Source organism: Dermacentor andersoni, chromosome 1 (assembly GCF_023375885.2).
Source record: "Dermacentor andersoni chromosome 1, qqDerAnde1_hic_scaffold, whole genome shotgun sequence".
Classification (NCBI taxonomy): domain Eukaryota; kingdom Metazoa; phylum Arthropoda; class Arachnida; order Ixodida; family Ixodidae; genus Dermacentor; species Dermacentor andersoni.
This window is the reverse complement of record NC_092814.1, coordinates 225,182,461-225,202,584: the sequence shown is the minus strand read 5'-3', so window position 1 is coordinate 225,202,584 and position 20,124 is coordinate 225,182,461. Positions and strand designations below refer to the sequence as shown.

The 20,124-nt window shown below is 45.7% G+C and overlaps 1 protein-coding gene across 2 annotated transcripts in view; it reads right to left on the bottom strand.

Annotated features, from left to right (window-relative positions):
* Positions 1-20,124, bottom strand: part of LOC126547956 (RYamide receptor-like) — a 428,248-nt gene that overhangs the window by 148,238 nt on the left and 259,886 nt on the right. For both annotated transcript variants that reach the window (XR_008609184.1, XM_050196020.2), the window contains exon 3: positions 1,382-1,484. The gene's annotated coding sequence lies outside the window, so the exon portion shown is untranslated. The remainder of the gene's footprint in view (positions 1-1,381; positions 1,485-20,124) is intronic.

Here is a 20,124-nt window from a genome sequence, read left to right as displayed (position 1 = left end):
GGTCACTTACGTTCAGCATCAAAAAAATTCGGTAGAAGGCTAACCGTCGCTATGTTCCTTGAAGTAAAAGGATCATGCGACAATGTTGCTCATAATGCCATACTTGATATTCTTGACTCGGTTGTCTTTGGTGGCCGATTGTGTCTCTGGATCCGGAGCTTATTATTACCTGTGAGTTTTTCTTTCCTTTGTGCGCACTCAAGACGGCCCGACATATCAACACTACCCGCGCCATGGTGCTACAAAAATTAATTAAATTATCGGATTTTACATGTCAATACCACTTTCTGATGTTAAGGAACGCTGTAGTGTGGGATTCCGGAAATTTCGACAACCTGGCGTTCTTTAACCTGCACCTAAATCTAAGTACACGGGTGTTTTCGCATTTCGCCCCCATCGAAATGCTGCCGCCGTGACTGGGATACGATCCCGCGACCTCGTGCTTAGCAGCCCAACACCATACCCACTAAGCAAACACGACGGGTCACCATGGTGCTTCGCAGATATGTTCTGAGTCCTGCATTCTTTAACCGTGTACTCATCGGCCTTGTAGAATGCCTATTAAGTTGCATGTGAAGTCGGCACTCGGATAGTCAATCACTTTGACGGGACTACTATAGCACCGGCTGAGCCAGTGAAAGTAATCGAGACACCGATGCAGATATGCGTGTCGTTGCGGTACAGTTGATAAAAATAGAACACACTGAGTTGTTGAACTGCACCAGTAGAAATATCAGAATTCTCCTGGCTCCTCAGAATCGTAAGGTACACTTAAGGGCCACTAAGGCACCCCGATCTTGCCGCTGATGCGAAGCCCGACGTAAGAGATCACGACTGCGAAGATTGCACTACTATATGAAACAACACTGAGATCTTTTTTTTTTTTCTCCCTCTTGCCTTCCACCATCTTCAAAAGCGATATTTTCCGCTCACAACTTTTCACACGGGCTCGATAGTTAGCCTAGACTTGCCATAACCCTGCTGTTAACAGAAGATTTTCGAATTAGTCACGGCGGTAAACTGCACACAGTTGTCAACTCGCCAGAACAAATGCATTTTAAATGTTCAGCAGAAGTTGCATCGTGGTTACTTTAGCGTAACTTAATAAAAATAATACTAGGATGAGTTGGTGAGTTCGCGCAATTCGACTTTTAAGATCAATGCCGGGAGCTGGGACACCCAAGCAAGAACCACGATAAGATTAAAATCAAGCTAAACAAAACCAAACTACTCAGATGAGCTGTAGCGACGACACGATATGACCAGCTTTTTATCATTTATGTCCAATCATATTGTGTTGTGGTTTGCTTCCAGATTTTCAGTGGTATCTGAACACCTAAGAAGGCTAGGCGTTCCAACGGACAAATTGTGCTGTGCTTACCTCACCGTTCACAAGCAAGCCAGTTGTGTGAGCTGTATACTGTGGCTACTTGTAGGGTGAGTACGTCTCCGTAAGCTGGCACTGATGTTGTGGCTGTGAAAAGCTGCGTAAAGAGAGAGAGAAAGAGAGAGAGAGAAGAGCAACATTAGCATAAAATGTGGGTCTCGTGATGAAATTCAACACCTTGTATAGTTAACCAATTTTCATATCCTTCAGCCTTGGCCAGTCACGATTTACTGCCGAGTTCCTTGTGACCACATTAAAAAGAAAAAGACACAGTTTCGCCCGAAAGGCGAAAGTTGTACGAAGTAAGGATGGTAGTTTTATCGGCCATATAAACTTGCAAACGTTCGCTTACTAACTGAATTAACAATCATGGTGCCAACGCGCACAGGCAAACATGAACACATCACACTCGATGACCGCGGATACTCGTTGTCAAAACGCTGGCGCGAGAAAACGCGGCAGCAGCAGCGAGCGAAGTAACCTTCGTGCCGTCTATCGCTTCAACGCAAACAGCGGCGAGAAGACAGCACGCGCAAAGGTGTGAGCTGCCTGTAGATCGCTTTCAAGATACGGCGCGCGCGACCGCGTGCCGCCGCGCAAAGGTCGCAGTTGCTGGGGGAATCGAAGCCGCTCCCCCTCCGCCCCGCGCTGCCTCGCCACTTTCATCCATCTTACGCGCGAGCTTGAGCTGCTTGAGCCGCGATCGTCAGTTCCCCTTGCGACCGGTCGCGAAATACGCAGTTGCTGCCGGAACCCAACGCGGCGCCCCCTCCCTCCCTCCGTACCCCCATGGCCTTTCGCGCGACGGAAGACGGCGCGTTTGCTCTCCCCCTCGCGCGCACAAGATTGAGCCATTCCCCTCGCGTGCTTTCACTCGCTGCGCGGCGACCGTGTTATTAGTGTTGTTAGCTGCGCAGGGTGATATGGGCTGGACAAGTTTTGAAGTGAAGGAAGCTCACAGTAATATTGAGTATGAAGAACGACTGAGGAATATGGAAGAAAGTAATGGGCTGGGAGAGTGTTGTGGTATTTGTAAAGGAAAAACACTGATTCACAGTGGAGGAAAAGAACTAGGAAGCTTACCAGCAAGTATGCGGCCTTTAGGGTGAGCAGTAAATCAGTAAGCGGCTGCTTACTGATTTCATTGTATCTTAGTATCCCTCGCCTTTTGTTAGTGTTTGTCTACTTTTTTTCGTTTTCTTGTTTCTTCGTGCCTGAATGCGTTGAATGCTGGCACGTTCGTTCATCGATGCGCATCGTCATTTTCCCCGATTGTATCACTCCCTTCCCCCTTCACTTCTGCCTTTCCCCTTATATAAGGCACCCGTCTTCCGTTAATAAAAGTTAGTTGACAGTCAGCGCTTGTGTCCTGTCCCTTATACTTTGTGGTTGCATGTGTTTGCGCTGTAAACAGTTTTCATGTCAAGGGTGAGCAACACAGCAACAAAGAACGTCAAGCTTGGAAAGTAGGAAAGGCAAAACTAATCTCGTGGGTGGCAGCAATGAAAAAAAAAAAAAGAACCTGCCATGAGTAACTACTTAGGAGGAAAAACGAAATGAGGAAAGAAACAACTTATGATAACTCAAAGGGCAGCTCATTACTTTTCGAAGCGAATTTATTGTGCTGCGTGGTGATTTTTTCCGGCGTTTAAAGAATGCCCGCGAAATATAAAATAAAGTCACGTGACTGCGCTCGTGAGCTATCGTATTGCAGCGCGCTAAACCGTGCGTCGAGCCTATCGCTTATCAGGGACGACGGTGTTTCCTTTCCGCATGCCACCGTCAAAGATGCTGACGAACTGTGAAGCCGATGCCTCGAGCCGCGGCCGATCACTTCACCACGGTGCGCACGCACGGTTCTTTTGCACGAAGCGCGGTTGAGAGCGCTGCAATACGGTAGCGCAGGAGCGCAGTCACGTGGCTTTAATTCACATTTCGCGGGCTTTCAGTAAACGCCGGAAAAAATCACCACGCAGCGTGTACGTTGCCACAAAAAATCGCCTAAGCAAATGCCTGTTTTGAGGTAAGGACATGAATAACTAGGGTTTCCTCAGTCAAGGACGGTTACGCCTTAATATTCTTCGGAGGAAGCTTAATGCTGTCTACGAATGACATTCGAAGGTGAACGGCCAGATGAGTCCTCTTATTCTATTTCAGCCATAAGAAGCCATAACAGTACGCCGTCTGCTTCTCTACCCCCTTAGCGGAGCTGGGAAAGGAAGCAAAAAGGAAGCAGTATAAACCAAGATGGCGGCTGGTTAATGAAAGCTTGCTTGGCCTCCAAGACGAGAGCCTTTTTTTTTTCTTGTTGCTAAGTGGCGTTAAGAGGATAGGCAGAATAAATCGGAGGGAGCTGAACGAAATTTCAATAAGTGTACACAAAACTTCCAAGATTGGCATGGCAGTCTTCAGCACTTCACGCGCTGTGTTACTGCTCACGCTGCGCCACATTATCGGATTCTGAACGGTTCGTGTACTTGTGCATGCTACATAATTTCCTGAGTTGTTATAACAGTGGTCATAAAGATGCACTTCTCCGTCATCTTTACTTGAGCGTTTATATTTATTTATTTATTTATTTATTTATTTATTTATTTATTTATTGTGCTGCGAACCTTATAAGCTCACAGAAATTGAGCAGCCGATGCCTCAACCTTTCCGAAGATACCGCTTATCGCAGAGCACCGATAAGACCCCGGGCTGATTTACACATCTTAGGGCAATCTTATAGCGCCCAATTTCTCTTGAGGGATGCGCATCCAACAGATCTTGTTTTTTGTTCTCGGAGGGAGCGAGAGTTGGGGAAGATAACGTTTGTTCTTAATGAGGTGTGGCGGCTTCCGCGTAGGTTGGAGCCCTTATTTCAGGGTCCTATTAGCTCGCACCACTCCACGTGCCAGCTGGATCAGCCGCCGCTGCTCTTGCTGGTCTAAACCGGTCAGCGTAGTCTCCCAGGAGGAAGCTGGGAGAACGCGAAAGTTCACGATCAGATTTCGCACTTTTCCTCACAGGCCGACGTCGTTACATATTTGCTCACTGGCGTGTGCATCCGCACAATGCGGAGATGAAAAATGAAAAAGAAACATTTCTACGTAGGTTCTACGCTGACGCTTTTTGCTTGCGGGGGATTTTCCGTTAGTGGCGCCACGGACGCGTCAAAGCGGATCTTCAGCGAGCAACAGTTTACCTTGATTGACGCACGCACTCTAAGCGCCTGAAACAGCCCGAAGTCTTCTGTAGTCCTACCTGGCCCCGTCGTGCACACTTTTTGAAACTATATACGTTCCATGAAGCCGAGTATCTTGCAATTTAGCGTGTATTTGGCCTGTCACCCGTAAAGACGTTCTTTTAGAGTTGAGCAGCGAATCCGCAGTGAGCAGAAACACCTCCGTAAACCTCGACATACCCGCATTGTACAGACTTGAATCGCGTGCATTGTTTTACTTTCCTTTTCTTTCCGTGTGTTTTGAGCCCGTGCATACGATCTATCTATCTATCTATCTATCTATCTATCTATCTATCTATCTATCTATCTATCTATCTATCTATCTATCTATCTATCTATCTATCTATCTATCTATCTATCTATCTATCTATCTATCTATCTATCTATCTGTCTGTCTGTCTGTCTGTCTATCTGTCTGTCTGTCTGTCTGTCTGTCTGTCTGTCTGTCTGTCTGTCTGTCTGTCTGTCTGTCTGTCTGTCTGTCTGTACACGCACAAACGGGCACGCACACTGGACAGCGCAGCGTTTTGATTCCGGTGCCACATCAAATCTACACCATCGTTCATTCTGTCGTGCACTGGTTCTTCTTTTCAGCAATATTTTGAGCTGGTCAGTGCAAGCTGCCGTCGGCGGGCCACGCGAGGGCATCGAGATTGACTACGCAGACGCTATTATTCCCAGTCCGTCTCGATTTTAACGAGCCTTCACAGGTGGAATACTCATTCGCTTAGCTCGCATTAGAACCGTTCTATTGCGAATACTCATTGAAAGAGGTGGACACAACCTGATCGAAAAATCAAAACAATCTGTTAGGTAGGTAGCGAAATATGAGTAATTAACTTGTTAACTTTTTTTTCCTCCGGGGCACAATTGAAATACCAGAAATGAAACCGGGTAATAATGAAGTCATAACTGCTTATCATAAATCCCGAGACTTGCCCCAATTTCAAGATGTCTATTACCAACATGCCCGTTCAGCTACACTTACTATAAAATACCTCAGCGTTTTAGTCAATAATTCTATTTTACGCCGTGTCGAAAGCATCAAATTGGAAGGCCACTGTGTTTTATCCTAGACTTGGGGGACAGTTTTCTCAAAACCGATGCTAATCTCAGAATTTTTGCGAACTGTATATGCCTACGGCGTTATCCTGCTTAATTGCTACAATTGCTACTCATGCTTTAAATAATAAAGAAAATAAAGTCCTCATTACGGAACATTAAGTATTAGTAAGATATACGCTGTGACTTTCTGGGCAAAATACGTCGGCCCATCCTAGTAATGAACCCAGGTATATATGGTGATCATCTTTAAATTTTATGGAATACTTAAAAATCGCCTGTGGCAGATAGCACAATTCTTGCCTTTGAGCTGGATTATTCGAAGACGTGGGCATTACTTGGATGAGAAATCGAAATACATATCAATACAAATACAAATACATTAACAAAAAATCACTAATTAAGTTATTAATTAATTACTTTTCGACACATATTGCAAATTGCGAATTGTAGCCGGTGAGGTTGCAAGACGTATACACTTGAATTTAATTTCTAGGATAACATCAGTTTCGGGATATTATTTTCCAAAGTGTCGAACGAAATACATAGGCGTTCCAGTTACTTCCCTGCTTCAAATATAAAAGAGCGTTTTGTTAAAGTAGTAAGTGGAAGAACGGCGCATTTTTACGGCGAGTTTGATGGCGCATATCTCCAAACTGGCGTCATTCTGGAAATTCATTACGAGTGCATACGCCTTGCAAGTTCAACGGCTACAATTCGTAAATTGCAATATGTGCCGCAAAGTAATTAATTCAGAAGATAATTAGTGAAAGATTCGTTAATTATTTCAATAGGTGTTTGGAGTTCTCGTGCAAGTAATGTCCGCCTCTCCGAATAATCCAGCTTAAGGACTGGAATTCTGTTATTTACGACAGGCTATTTTCTGAAATTCCGTAAAACTTGAAAACAATCACTCCGTATAGTAGGAATGCGCAAACTGCCACAGGAGATTATTTAAACGTTCTGTTGGGAGCAACAGAAGACGAAAAAAAAAGACAAGGGAACACGCGGTTAGTACATGCGCGCATATTTTTCATTGAAACCAGCTAGCAGTTCACACCTTGTCTATAAGGGCTTGCGTTTTTTTTTCTTTTAGCATCAATAAACTGATGCAAATGCTCGATAAAACAAGGATATATGTCTCGTCCACCTCGACGCTCAGGCTGTATCTGGATGCGAAGCCAAGGTAGTGGGAGAGGCAGCAGGGTACGAAGGGGAGATAAAAAAAAAAGAAAGAAGAGGAAGACGGAGTGTTGGCACCATTTCTCAGTCATGTCCGTAGGAGCGATTTTCGCATACGCAAACGCGTGTGTCAACATGCCCTGCAAGATTCGCGCTCCTATCTGGCAAACACTGGACTCCGGCCGCCAGGACCAGAAAATCCAACACGCTCGCGAGCTATATTATATAGCTGCGCAACGTATGCCGAAAGCTCGGCACTGAGGGAGTGCAAACAACGCGCGAGCGCCGCTTCTCAAGAGAACGCGTGCGTGCGCGTGTCTGGCGTGGCGAAAAGGGAAGATACAGAATGCATACCGTAGATTCCGCGGGACAAGACTTACAAGCCGAGCAACCCTCCCCACCCGGCACCCGCTCCCAATATGCGAATGGGAACTCATGCGGATGGGAGGCTATACGCGGGAAGATAATAATAATTGCGCGCCCCTTCCCTTGTGCTCTTGCCTGTTGGCCTGTCTCTGCACGCTAGGATAGAGCAACGCGCGTGCTGGCGCGTGTCCGCAGTGATAAACAGATTGACCGGGGCGTTTGTGCGCATGCAAAACTCCGAAAAAAGGCGTCGATGCCGCACAGACTGTGCGTGCCACGCTGGCGGGAGCATTCTCCGTCTGTGTCGCTGAACGTGGAATGACGAGAAAGATATTTTTTGAAAAATCTCCCTCCGTAAACACGGAATCACAGCGTGAACGCTGGCTCCGTATAGCCGCATCAGGGCTGGTCGATGGCTGGCGTTTTTCTTTCGGGCGCTGCTTAGTGTGTGAGTTTGAGAACACACATCACGCAACAAAACTTGCGTTTGCTCTACTTGCATGCTCTATGATTATTGCGTGATCTGACTGCCATAGAGCAGACAGCGTGCAATTCTGAACGATGCCCTATCAGATGGGGAGAAGAGGGGTTTATTATAGCTAGACACGCGGCCAACGACAGCCGCAAGAGCGAATATCAGGGGAGGTGGATGTGAAGGAAGCACAGCGATCAGAGCGGGTGACGTTCGGAAGACAGAGAGCGCCACTCACGCGAATAGCGCACGCTCATTTTTTTTTTTCGCATTGCATTTTCCTGTTTGTCTATCGCTCTACTGATGCCAGTCACTGGGGGCTGCATATTGAACGAGTGCTGCTGGATCCCGAGTGTGCTCCGTGTCGTGTCCGAACCAGATTTGTCTCCCTGGTTCGAGTAGATGCGAAGGCTGGCGTAAAAAGTACCAGTTGTCGAAAGCTTGCATGCTTTCAATCACTATGAACTTGCCATGTTTGTGTTCGCGAGTTGTGTGAAAACGTGTTTCCTAAAGTTGATAAGCAGAGCTCCATAAAAAAAGAAAAGAAATCGGCGCACTGTCCTGGATTATACGAGTGCAGTACCAATAGTTCCTGGTTGTAGCGCGAAGTCAGAAAATATCGGACTGGGAACCGAAGACTAAATAGTTAAACTGCAAAAAAAAATCAGGCAATATTTCAGTATGTTTATCATCAGAATCTTTAAGAGGCAACAACACGCGCAAATTTGTACAATTTTAAAACGAATGCTGCTGTTGTTGCCCCCTATCTTAAAGCCTCGTTGCAATGCAGCTTCACGTGTTCAATAGCTTCTGGCCAGACCGATCCTTTTGACATATATATATATATATATATATATATATATATATATATATATATATATATATATAAAGATACGCTATCATTATGTAAGTTGTCAAACCGGGCCTTGTATCCTGGGGACATATACTGCTATCACCCCAGTCATCGTCTAAGTTGTGTAAGAAAGCTCAAAGGAAAGATTGTGCTTTGCGACTCAAACTTGGAGATGGTGAGCAGGGACATCTCACTTGGCCAATCCCCGTGAGTAGGCATGCGCCAAACACATTAAGGTCATCATCATCATCATCATCATCATCATCATCATCATCATCATCATCATCATCATCATCATCATCATCATCATCATCATCCTCTACCTTCAATATGTGTCAGAATTCAGGAACGGTCGCAGCAGTATTGACAACGTCGTTGCATTTGGCGGCTTTGTCAAAAGCAACAGTGTTATGCATGCTATCCCAGCGTAGCCTGCCCTCTTCAACATAAGACCAACATTTGTCAGCATAACACATAAAGTGATTTGGGTGGTCCTGAGCTACAGGGGCATTAGCGGATGCATGCGTCTGTGCAGGCAGCCTTTGAGAGAGATTGAGACCTGTAATTTGGACTTCTTGCATATAAACCCGTAATTCTCATGTCCATCTCACTGATATTGAACCATAATCCATGCTTTACTTTTCTACCCTGAAACCTAGTTGAACTCAGAATTCATTATTATTGTTTGAGGCACATATTCAGTAATTAGTGATTTTATTTTTTGTGTGCGTGTTAAGCCATATTCTATGCTTGTAAATCCTGTATTGGAGTTAATGTTCTGTTTCGGTCTCGCGAAAGATGACATTGGTGAACAAGTTTCTGCTATGTATGTGTGTTGTTGAAGGCCTTTGCCTCAATGTATTTCATTTCTGTTTCAATGTGTTAATGTACAAATATGTATACCGACCCGCAATGGTCTTGTGTTCAAGACCACAATATAAATAAATAAATGAATAAATAAATAAATAAATAAATTAATAAATAAATAAAATTGATGCTGTTATATTTGTTCATGTGACCTCATCTTATGGTGAGGTTAACACACGCCTGGGCAGATGTAATGAGTTAAACGTATTCTGCACTGGACAAGGACGCAAAGGGTTGGAATAATAATAATAATAATAATAATAATAATAATAATAATAATAATAATAATAACTATTATTATTATTATTATTATTATTATTATTATTATTATTATTATTATTATTATTATTATTATTATTATTATTATTATTGTTGTTGTTGGTTGTCTTGAAAACATATTGTAAGCACTATTAACGTACTTCGTCGTTTTCATTTGTACATAGCCATCATCATCTTCACTGTTCTTCGACTTCTTCGCGCGTGAGCTGGGGGCGTTGCCTTTGGTGGAATAAACAGCGCTGGACAACTTGATCGGTCTCGATATTATAAAGTGGTGGAGGTACGTCAAGATCCCGACGTCCTCTCGCGTTCCCGTCCTCCCTGGAGCTCCGTTCCGGTCGCCGCCTGCACCCAACTACCCCTACAACAATGGACACTTCCGACCCCGGCCCTTCCGGCGCCTCAAACCCTACCACACAGACGACCCCACCTGCGGCGCCCTCTTGGACTGTGACGAGCCCTCAGCGCGATCCCCCTGTCTTTGCGGGACTCCGCGGTGATGACGTAGACGATTGGATCGACCACTACGACCGCGTGAGTTCTTGTAACAAGTGGAACGACACCCAGAAATTGAGGCACGTCGCCTTCTACTTGACCGGTGTTGCAAAGACGTGGTATTTCAACCACGAATCCGACATCGCGGATTGGTCCACGTTTACCTCGAAGCTGCGGCAAATCTTCGCTTCCTCGTCTGGCCGTGCAGAAGTCGCCAAACAGAAGTTGGGAACGCGCCGCCAACTTCCCCAAGAGTCTTACACCTCATACATAGAGGATGTCTTGGCTCTGTGCCGCCGTGCGAATCCTAGCATGACGGAAGCCGAACGCGTTCGCCACATCTTAAAAGGCATTGGGCCTGTCGCGTTCAACGCCTTAATCGTGCAAAATCCGGCTTCTGTCCAAGACATCACTTCAACGTGTCAACGCCTCGACGAGCTGCAGTCTATTCGTCTTCCACATGACAGCAGCGATCCTCAGGTTGCTCATTCTCCAGATCTACGTGCTCTTATCCGCACCATCATCCGCGAGGAGCTTAAGAGCTTGAAAAGCCGACTCGCAGTCGCTAGTCCACGTGAAAGAGGCACCGGTAACCAGTAGCTTGTGTAGAGGAGCTGCTATTGCTGCGAAGTTGCGTATAAACCTACGAAAATATGACGCCAAGCCGAGGAAACTACGTAGATCTTTCTGTTGCTGGGGGCGAGGAAACTGAAGAACGGCACTAATCTTGTCGGGGTCAGGCTGGATGCCATCTTTTGAGACGACGTGACCCAATACTTTTATTGTTTTGGTTGCAAATTTGCATTTTTTTGTATTGATCTGGAGACCAGCATTCGCAAGGCACTTGAGAACTCCGTCTAATCGTTGAAGATGTTGGCTGAAGTCAGACGAAAAGATGACAATATCGTCCAGATAACAGAGGCATGTCTTCCATTTTAGACCACGAAGTACGTTGTCTATCATGCGCTCAAATGTGGCAGGAGCATTGCAAAGGCCAAAAGGCATCACGTTAAATTCATAAAGGCCATCCGGTGTAGCGAATGCGGTCTTTTCTTTGTCAGTCTCGTTCATCGGAATTTGCCAATATCCTGATCGAAGATCAATGCTGGAGAAATACTCCGCCCCTTGTAGTGTGTCCAAAGCGTCGTCAATTCGAGGTATTGGATATACGTCCTTGCGCGTGATCTTATTGAGCGCTCGATAATCCACGCAAAAGCGAACTGAGCCATCTTTCTTCTTTACCAGGACCACGGGAGACGCCCATGGGCTAGATGAAGGTCGTATTATCTTCCGCGCAAGCATGTCAGCGACCTGTTGTTCAATGACCTTTCGTTCGGACGGCGATACACGATAGGGGCGTCGTCGTATTATAGCGGAACCTTCGGTTTCGATACGGTGTGTAGCCGCAGGAGTTTGGCTCAACACAGAGGAACAGCTATCGAAACAGGCTTTGTGTTTTGCCAAGACCACCATTAAGGCTTCGGACTGCGCGGCTGTTAGGTCAGAACCAAGAACGGCTGGAGGAGGGAAAGAATCATCCAAACCTGAGGTTGGTGCTGGCGATGAAGAAGGGCAAAGCGTGACTAGAGAGATTGGTTGAGTGTCGGCGAGGGTTGCCACAGTCATCCCTTTGGGCAGCATCACAGGATCTGGGGTCGTGTTGCAAGCAGACAGAAGGGCGCGGCCGCGTGAAAACCGGACGAGACAGGTGGCAATGAGAATTCCGCGAGAAGTACAGCGGGAAGAAGGGGCGACTAGGGCGTCTCCGTCGGCGATCTGACTGGACGTTACGGCTACAACGTCTTCGTGACCAGGACGCAGGACGTAGTCTGAAGCGAGGACCAAGTTCACGCATGAAAGTGAAGAGTCCGCAACAGGTTCAAGCTCTGTATCTGTGATGTGGACAACTTCTTCTCTACAATATATACATTTAACAGGAAAGGGTAAACTAGGAGCAGGTTGGCAACTGCCACCGGAAGGGGCATAATGCCTGACTACTCTTCAGAAGGGAGCTGACAGCAACAAAGAAAAGGAAGATAGGAAGGAGGGGAGGAAAGAGGAAAGAAAGAGCAACAGGACAAATCTAAAAGAATGAAGTAGAACACACAGTACAGATCACACACAGTAGGGCCGGTCACTGAAGGTCACGCAACTACAGCATGGCAAATAGAAGAAATAGTATCGACGCTACAAACGTGAACCTAAGTTAGTTAACTCTAGAAAAGTACGAAGGGCGCGATGAGCCTGATCACGTCGGGAAGCACAACCACTGAGGTACAAACATTCGTCGAGCGTCGTACACCGCCGGCCAAGGAGATGATAGTCTCCCACTAGCGACATGCGCTGCGCACTGAAAGCGGGACACTTCAATATCAGGTGCTGAAGTGCCTCGCAGCAGCCGCAAGACGTACACGATGGACTGGTCACAAGTCCTTGTCTGTATAAACGTTCACGCAGCCAACCCTCAGCTTGAGTAGTTGCGCTCTAGCGCGACGAGGCAAGCCTCGACCTTGAACACGGGGTGGGAACGTTCCATTGGCGACGCGCTGGTCTGGATGCTGCTTGAGTAGGCGGCGACGAATCAGCAGACGAGCGTCATAAAGCTTGTACAAAATTTCTGGGCAGACAGAGTTGTTATGAGCGCAAGTTGAAACCAGTCGATCAGCCTCGTCATTTCCGGCGATTCCACCTGTGAAGGTATCCATTCAACAACTAGAGATACCCCACGAGATGAAATTTTGTTTGCAGAGTCAGTAATGCTGCGCACAACTGTGCAATCAATCTGACTGCGCTGTAATCTGCTAAGGGCAGCACGGGAGTTCGTAAAAATGGCAATCTTCGATGTGGTGAACTCCTCTTGCACGTATTTCAGTGCAACATTAATCGCTGCTAGCTCCGCAGTTGGTGACGAAGTTGGATGAGGTATTTTAACGACACGTCATACTTGAGTCGAAGGGCAGAAAAAGCTGCAGAGGCGCCTTGACTGTATCTGTGTACAGATACATCTGTGAATACTTGAAGATAGTCTGGAAATCTTTCAAACATGTGAGACTGAGCCAATCGGAATATTGCCGAAACAGGCATACCAGACTTCTTGTGTATGTCAGGGATTGTGACGTAAATGGGGAATACGTGTTTGGTGACATCTTTTGGAAGCGGAGGCGTAACTGAAGCAGTATGTTCAGAAATGTCAGCTCGCCGCCCTCCGCCCTTGATGCTTGTTAGCCGGCTTTTGCAGCAGCCCGGCGTTCGCAGTGGCGACGCGCAACAAAGCGGAAGGCCTAGGAAGGCTTGCACAAGAACCAAGCAACGTGATGTGTGTCTTCACCTCAGGCTAGAGAGAGAAGTAAAACGAGATTGTTCAAGCAGCAGCATTTTCTTCTTTTTTTTTCAGTTTTTTTTCTTTCTTTAGTGTCATCGTGACTTCCCTGACTGCTCGCTGCATCAACGAACCTATTTCAATGGTTTCTAGCGTCGAATGCTCCCTACAACAACAGAAAAAAAAAACACGGCGAGGAGCTTAACTTCACAGGCGCTAGCGAGAACGTTTTGCTTCGAGCATGGCTGGCGCCAGGTATATGTGTAGATAGAAAGCGAGAGACAGAGAAAAAAGAAGAACCGAGCTGCAGTATTTTTGCCCGCTAACTCGGCAAAAGCGACAATGACGAGGAACGTGTCGACTCTAGCGGGGGCCCGCTCTGTCGATCTCTAGACGACAAGGCACGGAAGCAACCCGTCAAATGACGGACGCGAACGGAGAGGGCGACATCTCGCTGTCTGGCTCTTTTTGCCCGTGGGTCGAATTTTGTTTGAGAGTGCTGGAATACCTGGGCTAAAGGGGGTTATTTACTCAAACAGTGGCCGCAGTTATATCGTCAGCATGGTGTAAAAAAAGAACGCGTATAAAAGAAAGGAGGCATAATTTTCTCGTGCATTTCAGCTCTCACAATCAACAAGGCCACAAAAGAAAGAAACACACTGATACAAGTGACGAAGGAGGCATATAATCAAAAAAGAAAGAAGAAAAAGTGAAAAACGAGCTCACTTTTGCGAGATTCCAGTTTCTTTGTATTGCTTTTGATTTTCGCATGCCTTTACCAATATGTGACGAAACGACTAGGACGCGCTGATCCAGGCTTCAAACTTGCTATAGACAGGAGCCGATGAAAAGGACACGCTTTCAATGCACTCTCATTTAGTCGTATATAGAAAAGAGGGCCCTGCTGTGTAGTTGCAACGCGCGTTTTAATTATTTGCAACTGCAAGGCTAGTGTCATCAAGCTGGCTCTCCATATTCACAATTAAGCTTGCTCAAGTGGTCTGGCCTCCGCGGCGACCGGCATGCGGATTGAAGGTGACTGCCATTACTTAGCCTTCGTGAAGTTCCTGCACGATGCAGGGTTTCAGCCTGTTAAATATTGTCTTGATTTTATAATACTATGCATCATGCAATGCCAACTGCAACAAAATTTCACTTTGCCTAAATCGGTTATAAATGAGCAGTATATATATATATATATATATATATATATATATATATATATATATATATATATATATATATATATATATGCCACTGAAACAATCTTTACAGAACTCCAGGCCTGGGAATTGTATAATTTTCTTGTTAGTAGCCTCGCAACAGCACCTGAGCAGACGACCCGTGCACGTGGTTGTTAGCGGCTACACGTAAATCCCAGTACATTGCCTCCGAGATCGTTCAGCGAGCGCACCGCGGACAGCTGCGAACGGGAGGTCATGCCGACCTGAAGAACCGCGCGGTCTATAGGTCACGCGTCACTTCCGGCGAGCGGTCATGGCGGCGCTTCTTTTCTTTTTCTTTTTACAATTTCGGTATCGAAGACATCTGTTTTTACGCGCTCTTCGTGACCCTTCCACTCGTATTTCAAACATAAAACTTTGCATGTAGGCTCCTTTACATCAACACTATCTTAAACTGGGCTTGTTTTAAAATCGTGCATGTCTCCAGCTAAGCATTCGTTCAGTAACGTAGGAAATATCTATGGTCGCAAACTAATTCAGCGTAATTTCTAGAGAACGAAAGGTGTTTCGCAAAAGTGTTTTTTCTCTCTCTCAGAAGCGGAAGAACGCTGCAAGGCTCTAAAAGAGTTGCTATCACTCGCGCGACCTCTGCAAAGAGAGTGGTACTTTACAGGGATGTATTACCCCACCCCTTTCCGTAAAAAAAGCGCAAATTTATTATCTGGCTACTATGAAGGTGTAAATGGGAAAATTATGCACTTGATCAGTATTAAATTATTAAGATTAAATTAAGTTATGAGATTTTATGGGTGTCTTACTAAGTTTGTCGCTGGGTTTGTTAATAAACATTGCCATGAAATGAATCAACGGCACAGCGTTTTAGCGACTAATGCTATAACACATCTTAAAAGCCGAGATTTACATTAGCGGAAAACATTTAGCATGCGTTGGAGAATGAAGGGTTTGACACAACGCAAACAAAATACTTCGCTTTGCAGTAGATGCTAAACTGAAACTACGTTAGACGAGCAGAAATGCTTGTACCTGTGTCGGATTTCAGAAGCAGTGAAGAAAGGAGAACACGGCAAACAATGCAACTAGAATATGAGCCCATTTTTCTAGAGGGGGGACAAAGAGATGCAGAAAGAGATCATGTGCGTGCGTGCGTATGTGTGTGTTGACATCGACACGACCACAACGGCCTAAAGTATAGTTCGTGCAAGCGTACTGATGAGCAAGGCCAGCCTAACTTAAATGTTGTATGCAAATCAGTAATAAAACTGAAATGGGCCAAACTATTTAGTCCGTTCTCGAAGGCTCCGGCAGCCGTTTTGTATCGTGCTTATATTTCAAGGCTTGTGAACCATCACAGAGTTGCTTACATACAAGAGGGCGTCAATCGGCCTATTTTTTTTTCTTTTTGCAATATTCATGCATATACACCCGCGCGGAGTAGCGTGCCTGTTTTTGATCCGAGCCATGTTTTTCCCACACCTCCCGCGCCGCCATTCGCCAAGCGCTCTCATGTGGAATTTCACTGTTCAGCAGACAAGCCAGCTCAACAGCCACGCCGACTATTCTGTGCTGGCGTCGGCGCAGCCGAGAGCATCATCACTTGATTTGCTGTTCGTCGTGTTCACCTATGATGCCTTGGAGTTGGAAGTATTTTTGAGGATTAAGAATCGTCGTTGGTCTTATGCTGTGCCAACCTAGAAATGCTGGCGTGTTACGTCGCTAATGGGAACAGGCACACACACACACACATCTTTCTATACTGCGCACTGCCTCATTTCCAATGCAATTTATCCCGCAGGGGGCCATTACAATGAAGCTTTCTGTAAGGTTATTTTGCGTTAACTTACCTTGCTTGCATGTTTTGTTCAAGACAAGCAAAAGATAGCATGTCAATAACAGGGAAGCGTAACCAACGAAAACACCGGATTAAAGGGTAGCCACGCCATGTGTAACCTAGAGAAAACAGCGTTTCTGCAGCGACCTTCATGTGCGTGGCATACGTTGTACACTGCAATCTCATAACAGTTTTCGTGGAGGCGTAGTTCATGTGTGCGATTATTGAGGGCTATCTGAGCCTCGTTATAGTAGCAGTGATGAAGAATAAAGTGCTGAAGATTTTTCGGCACTCCGTAGCCTGGCTGCTGCATGCACGGAAAGAGGATTTTCGGCATGAGAATGTATCGCGGGATGAGTGCACTAACTATTACATCACCCCGCTGAGAAGGGCATTTGCTTTTCGCGCAAAACTCATGACGTCACAAGCAGAGCAAATCATTTCGTCAGGCGATACACGCGCAGAAACTGGAGTATATATAACCGACAGGCTTGCATGGATGTAGCGGTGTGGTATACAGTCACGTCTCGTTAATACGGACCCCGTTAATATAGAAGCCCCGCAGTATGAACGAAATTTTTAGCGACCGATTGTTGGCCACGCATTTGTGGCCCGTTAGCACAGAAACTCGCAGTTCGGACACAACGCAAGAATAAAAATAGGTCGAGTTGTACTGGGTTCATTATACAGGAGCTCAAAAAGCGGAGAACGGGAGAGAAAAGAAGGGACGCCACAAGAGCTTGTGCTGTGCTCTGGGACCCCCCCCCCCCCCCGTTTTTTTCTTGCCCATTGTTTGTTTTTTCCGCTGCTATATGATGAAAAATAGAATCCTCGTATTGAAATCGCCGTCGCATATATGTAACTCTGAAGACGAAGCGCCCCCACTAAATTTTGCCTGCATTTCTTTCTCCTAAAGACGACTGGCAGTCTCATTCGCCTTCTAGTTTGGAAATTTCCAGCAAGAATATAGGGTTAAACCATACATACTTTAAAGAGTAATTGTACCAAGTAGTGAAATGGGACTGTTGTTTCAGGGGCCACAGGGACAATTTTTTGGTTGATTTTGCTTTACGGAAAACCTCGCGAGTTTCAACGTACAGCACGCTTCATGATGAAAAAAATTTGTGTCATGAGGTTTTACATATGTATACTATATCAATAGAAGCCAACAAAAAAAGACAGCATAGGAGAAATTACTTGTACTTACTAATTGAGTTAAAGTAATGACAAATTAATGTAAATCAAACCGGATGAAAGAAACAACTGGCCGCAGGTGCGAAACGAAGCCACGTCTTCCCATTACGCGTGCCATGCTCTGACCACTTGAGCTACCGCGGAGCCATTTTCCCATCCACTATCTGGGGTATTTATGTTTTAGTACTAGAACTAACTCTAGGAGTGTTAGCCAGTGCCACCATTCGCAAACCTTGGCGGGCGATGTGAACATTCATTGCGCCGCAGGCGTCACGAGTACGTGATCTATTTGAGTGACAGCAACTGGTCAATAAACCCACTCATGCTACGTGAAGATATCAATGTTGCCGGATTCGGGACCCTCGTAATGTAATAAACGAGAAAAAGGGAACCGAGAGGCCAGATTTTTATTATTCATAAGAAGCCAACAAATAAAGATTCCAAAGATATCATAGGGGAAATTACTTGTATTTACTAATTGAGTTAAATGAATGATAAATTAATGGAAATGAAAGTGGATGACAAAACAACTGGCCGCAGGTGGGATACGAACCCACGTCTTTGCACTACGCGTGCGATGCTCTTAGCGGTTGAGCTAGCACGGCACCGTTTTCGCATCCGCTTTCTGGGGCATATAAGTTTTTACTGTTATAACTAACCCTGGGAGTGTTAGCCAGCGCCACCACTCACAAACCTTGGCGGCGGATGTGGAACAACCTTTCTGCCGCAGGCGTCACGAGTACGTGATCTTGTTCATTACATTACTAGGGTCTCGAATACGGCAACATTGATGCATTCAGGTAGCATGTGTGGTTTTATTGACGAGTTGCTGCCACCCAAATAATCGCGCACTCGTGACGCCTGCGGGAGAAAGGACATCCGCTGCCAAGGTTTCTGAGTGGTGGCGCTGGGTAACGCTCCCAGGATTAGTTCTAACAGTAAAAACATAAATACCCCAGAAAGTGGATGGGAAAACGGCGCCGCGGTACCACAATATATGTATATATATATATATATATAACTTCGGCTTGTTAGGATTGGTTCTGACGAAGTTTCTGTATTAGGTCCGATACCTATTGTATCAGGTCTTATAGAGTTCTACAGACATTAAAAGAAATAAGAAAGCAGACTTTGGCAAAAGTTTAATAGCTTAAGTGTGGCTTGCGAAGGCCTATCGGCGTATTATCTGCAAATTATTTTGGACAATATGCCATGCCCGTTAAGCCGTCTTCACTCTCTTTAGCTTGAGAAGGCTGTCAAATACGAAAGACAAACAGCGGGACAATTCAACGCAGGTTTCCAGCTTGCATCCGCCTTTCATACGTGCTTGCCAAATACTTTCCCACACAGGTGTTTTCTGATGGGCTTAGCGAGAGATGGGGGAAGAAAATAACGAGTTAGAAAAGGAAACAATGAGAGCAGGCAGCAAACTTGACAGCTGCTCTGGTCTAGTTCTTCTCAATTCGAACGGAATCAGATATAGGAAGAGAAAGAAAGGATTTTGCAGGTAGCCTTCAGGCGCGGCCTTGTATCAGGCATCTTCGCAAGTGGCAGTCCGCTCTCGTCTTTTTTCGTAGCTGAACAAACACAGTACTTTTCTAGTGCGTGTGCGCCGCGCAGCTTTACAGGAAATGTAGTGCAAGAATACTCCGGTGTTTGTTCTGTTAGATTCTATGCTCTTTCAACTCTCAAACTCGTGGTCGTAAATACTTTCTCTTTCTATAGGCACAGTTACTACTTCTTTGAGAAAAGTGGACTCGATATCTATCTACTTCATGTTTAACTTTGTCCCAGAACATTATTTTACGCGGTTCTTTTTATCTCCTATAATGCTTGCAGTAAAGTAAAAACAAAGTGAGTTTTTTTTTTTTTTTTTTTACAGTGAAGCTGTCTAGGGAAGCTCCGCAACGGTTTTGGTGCGGCGGTCTGCGACGGCCTGCGATGGCGTGGTCGATGTCAAATGTAAGTACAACGCAAGCAAATGTAAGTACAAATGTATGTACAAATGTAAGTGCAACGCAATTCGGAGCCACGAATTGGCTTTGAAACGTAATGACCAGTGATTGTAAGATAAAGATTGCCTTGCTTAGGTATCATTCCAATAGAGAATAACTTATACTTCTCTTCTTAAGTCAGTAATCCGTTATTTTTGCACCTCTCGTCGCGTTGCACCGGCTTCACGTTGGAGGTCGTCCAGGCATCCGTACGGCTGCGACAGGAAAAGGCCGACGGGGTGTTGTTGCAATACGTGAAAGCCCTCGCTGCAGTCACTAAAGAACAGCCTGCCACGAAAAAGCAGCAGAAGCTGTTGCTCGCTGCGAGCGAGGCCGTGATCCAGGAAACGGAAGCCTATGTTAGTACTGACGAAGGGTGGGATGACTACCTTACA